Raw genomic sequence first — 5,097 nt, 5'->3', positions numbered from 1 at the left:
TTGGAATTTCTTCTTCTCCTTCTCCTCCATCATCAGTTATCTCGTTGTTGAAGAAAATGAACAATTTAAGTTTAGATTGTCAATTGAACCAGAACGAAATTGATTATTTTGAATCCAATCAAGTGGCTGAGGTGTGGTTCGATCCTAGTTAATGTTTTCATTAATAGTTTATGATTCTGTTGGTGAATAATATTTTTTTTATGAAAATTGTTGTTCACTGTTGATGGTTAGAATTGAATGTAATGTAAAAATTCTACATTAAAGAAAATATTTTTCTGTATTTGGGTGTATTGTTTAAGAATTTTTGGTGTATGTGTGCTGATAAGTTCTACATAATTCAAAACTTTTCTTCTCCCTCCTCCTCATCTTCTGCTACTTCTTCTTCTTCTTCTTTTCCATCATCATCATTAGGAGTGCACATGGCCCGGTTGGGCCCAAAGACCCGGTTCGGCCCCGAACATTTTAGGGGCTAATTTGGTGTGATTTCACCGGGTCTAAGGTCGGGTAAGGATCTCAAAATAGACCTGGTCATTATTTCAGGCCGGGTCGGGTCAAGGCGAACCCGGCTTCTCCCGACCCATGTGCACCTTAAAGCAACTAAAAAAGATATATATGTTTTAAATTAATTTTAATATTATGTTATATTAATTATAAGCTTATTTTTTATTTTTAATTACACTTGTTGAATTAGAAAATAGATCAAAGAAACATTAAATTAGAATTTATGGACAAATTCAAGTTCAAATATGGATATCCACTTTTCGGTAATAAGTTTCTTCTTTATAAATAAGTGCATTATAAATAAGTTTCTTTATAAATTATTGTTAAAATTTTAAAGACCCGATTTTCACCCGATTTGGACCTGGTATAGTTGTGGGCCGAAAATGTTTAGGTTTCATCGGGTCTAGGACTGAGTTAGGGTCTAAAAAATAGACTCTGTGTATATTTAGGGCCGAGTATGGGTCAGGACAAACCCGGTTTCACCCGGCCCATAAACACCCCTAATCATCATAATCATCATCATCATCTTTTTTTTTCTTATTCATCTTTTTTTTTTCTTTTTATCTTCTTAAGTTTCTTCTTATTTTACTCTTTTAACAAGAATAAAAAAATCAAACAAAAAAGAAGAAGAAACATATAATGGTACAAAATTACTTGGAAGAAGATGAACTTACATTTGTTCAACTAAAAGAAAGAAAGAAATAAGGAAAAAAAGAAGAAGAAAAAAATGCAGCATTACAGGAAATATTTTTCTGTATTTGCAGTAAATTTGGGTGTATTGTTTAAGAATTTTCGGTGTATATGTACTGATAAGTTTTGCATAATTCAAAACTCTTCCTCTTCCTCTTCCTCATCTTCTGCTGCTTCTTCTTCTTCATCTTCTTATTTCATATTCTCATAATTCTTTTTGGGAGAAAAAAATCAAACAAAGAAAAAAGATACATAATGTTGCAAAATCAATAGAAAGAGAAGGAAGAAAAAAATGCAGCAACAACAACAATAATAAAAAACGACGATGAAGATAAAACACGCGAAAAAAAAAAAGAGGAGAAACGCAAAGAAGAAGGAGAAGAAGAAGGAAGAGGAGGAGGAGGAAGAGGAACGCAAAGAAAAAACGATGGTTGTGGTTTTAATCAAGGAAGAAGAAGAATCGCCTTTTATAATGGTGAGTGAGCGTGCTATAAAAATTGTTGAGTAGCACAGTGTTAATATGCTCGTATGGGTGAACATCTTTTTTGTTGAGTTTGGCACAACTTGTAGGACTTGTAAATAAAAAAAGTTTGTATGTGTAGTAGTATTGTATGTATATAACAATGATTGTTTGATAGAATATTAAAAAAGTTAAGACACTTGCGACAAGATAGTTCATACTTAATTTCAAAACATCTAGCCATCTCTCCGAAGTCCCAAGTTCACACCATATGTTTTGTAACATTTTTTTTTTGCTTCAAAACGCACTTCACACGAGATTGTATTACAAAATTGGCTCAAAATTAGCGAGATAGCGAAATTGATTAATAAAATCCAGGTTTATTAATTTAATTATCAGTCTAAATTCTCAACTAAAAAATATCAAGAATGTTAAACAACTAAAAATAAGAAAGAAGTAATAAAATAAAGTATAAATAGAAAAATACTACTATCAGTATTTACTAATACTATTATACTACTATAAATATAATATATTAATATTATATTAGTAGTATGTGAAGAAAGAAAGTAAAGAAGTGTTTTATATAAGAAAGAGAGAGAGAGGAAGTATTTGCTTTATTATAGCTGTGTATAAAGAGAGAGAATAGTATTTTGTTGTTGTGTAACATCAACGGAGGCTTAATCTCCTATTTATAGGCATACAGAAGGAATATTTTTCAACCTTCATTAATTTCATTCTCTCTTGAGAATGTAAGCCTCATATAGAAAATGGGTATTCACGTCCCATTCTTATCACAACACTTCTCTTTGGATGACCATTTAGCAATATGCCCCATTATATTAAAACCTTACTAAAGAAAACCCAATGGGAAAAACTTTAGTGAATGAAAAAGAGTACAATATCTTTTGTGATGAGGATTGCCTCATTAAAAACCTTGTCAAGAAAAACTCAATGGAAAAAACCTGACCAAGGAAAAAAGAGTACAGTCTCCCCCTCTTGTCGACATCATTTAATATCTCGAAATCGACGCATCCCAATCTGATGTACCAATTTTTCAAAGGAGGATTCTGGGAGTGACTTTGTGAATAAATCTGCCAGATTGTCAGTTGAGCGGATCTGTTGGATATCAATTGTCCCTTAATTTTGAAGATCATGAGTGAAGAAGAATTTGGGAGAAATATGCTTTGTTCTATCGCCTTTGATGTATCCGCCTTTAAGTTGAGCAATGCATGCTGTATTATCTTCAAATAGGACAGTTGCGGCTATCTTATGATCAATCAGTCCACATGATGATAGGATATATTGGATCAAACTTCTGCGCCAAAAACACTCGCGACTTGTTTCATGTATCACTAGTATTTCAGCATGATTAGAGGATGTTGTTGCTGCAATCGTCTGTTTCGTGGACCTCCATGATATAGCTGTACCACCATATGTGAATAGGTATCCTGTTTGAGATCTCCCTTTATGTGGATCAGACAAGTATCTAGCATCTGCATAGCCAACTAATTGTGACTTGGATCCATAGGGATAAAACAATCCCATATCAACCGTTCCATGAAGATATCGAAAGATTTGCTTGATTCCACTCCAATGTCTTCTGGTTGGAGAGGAACTATACCTTGCTAGTAAATTCACAGCAAATGATATATTAGGTCGTGTATTATTAGCAAGATACATTAGTGCTCCAATAGCACTAAGATATGGTACTTCAGGACCAAGGATATCTTCATTTTCTTCTTTAGGACGGAATTGATCATTTTCCACATTCAAAGATCTTACGATCATTGGGGTACTCAAGGGATGTGACTTATCCATATAAAATCTTTTCAAGATCTTCTCTGTGTATGTTGTTTGATGAATAAAGATCCCATTTTTTATATGCTCAATCTGCAGGTCGAGGCAAAATTTACTCCTTCCAAGATCTTTCATCTCAAACTCTTCTTTTAGAGTTCTTATAATTGTTGGAATCTCTTCAGGAGTTCCAATGATATTTAAATCATCAACGTACACAGCAATTATAATAAATCCAGATGCAGTTTTCTTTATGAAAACACAGGGGCAGATATCATCATTCTTGAATCTGTTTTTGGCCAAATACTCAGTAAGACGATTATAACACATTCGTCCAGATTGCTTTAGACCATATAAAGATCTTTGCAATTTGACTGAGTATAACCCTTGTGAATATTCATTGGATGGTTTAGATATCTTTAGGCCTTTAGGGACTTTCATATAGATATCTCGATCTAATGAGCCGTATAAGTAGGCTGTTACCACATCCATTAAATGCATATGGAGTTTATGATATGCAGATAAACTAACCAAATAGCGCAATGTTATCGCATCCACTACAGGAAAATACGTTTCTTCATAATCTATACCGGGTCTTTGTGAAAAACCTTGTGCCACAAGTCGGGCTTTGTAGCGCACAACTTCATTTTTCTCATTTCGTTTTCTCACAAATACCCGTCGGTATCCAACAGGTTTTACATCTTCAGGTGTACGGACTACAGGTCCAAAGACTTCACATTTTGCAAGTGAGTCTAATTCAGCCTTCATGACTTCTTTCCATTTTTGCCAATCATTCCTTTGTCGATATTCTTCGATTGATGTTGGCTCAAGATCCTTACTTTCATGTATGATATTTAATGCCACATTATATGCAAATATTTCATTGACAATTGTCTTATTTCGATCTCATTTCTCTCCTATAAAGACATAATTTATCGAGATCTCGTCATTTTCACAATTTTCAGGTACCTGAACGTCTTCTGGCGATAAAATCAAGGTTGCGAGAACCGGACCGGTCAATAAACCGGTGAGATCACTGGTTTAATGGTTCACTGGTTCGACCGGGGTTCAACCGATTTAATTAAATATTAAATAAAATTATTAAAAAATCTATATATAATTTTGAATATATAAATTCAATAATTTCTACTTTAATAAAATTCAAAATTTCACAATTTCACATAATAAATTATCCATAATTTAATATTAAAAGTTCACAAACAACTTCAATCATCAATGTTCATAACAAAAAAATAACCATATCTCCAAGGCATGACCCAAATTGCTTTCATTTACACAACAACATGCAACGATCATATCAATCAAAATCAAAATTTTATTACTCAACGAGAAGCATAGTTTACTTGAGCTGCAACTATTCGTAACTAAATATGCATTAACAAACATGTTGAATAATGTGAAACGCATGTGAAGGGTCATCAGGAACAATAATAATAATAATCATAAGGAGCAGCATGTGAAGAGGATCAAGAAAGGGTTAGAGAGAACAATGTCAACTACTATTAGAGTTAGACCAATAATTAATGTTCCAATTTGCACCCAGGTCAAAAGCAGGGCCTTGCCACCTCTTTTTCCACTCAAGAAAGGAAGATTAGAGAGGTAAAAAAATAAAAGAAAGATTTCAGAAT

Source organism: Arachis ipaensis, chromosome B06, assembly GCF_000816755.2.
Source record: "Arachis ipaensis cultivar K30076 chromosome B06, Araip1.1, whole genome shotgun sequence".
Lineage (NCBI taxonomy): Eukaryota > Viridiplantae > Streptophyta > Magnoliopsida > Fabales > Fabaceae > Arachis > Arachis ipaensis.
This window is presented reverse-complemented; position numbering follows the sequence as displayed.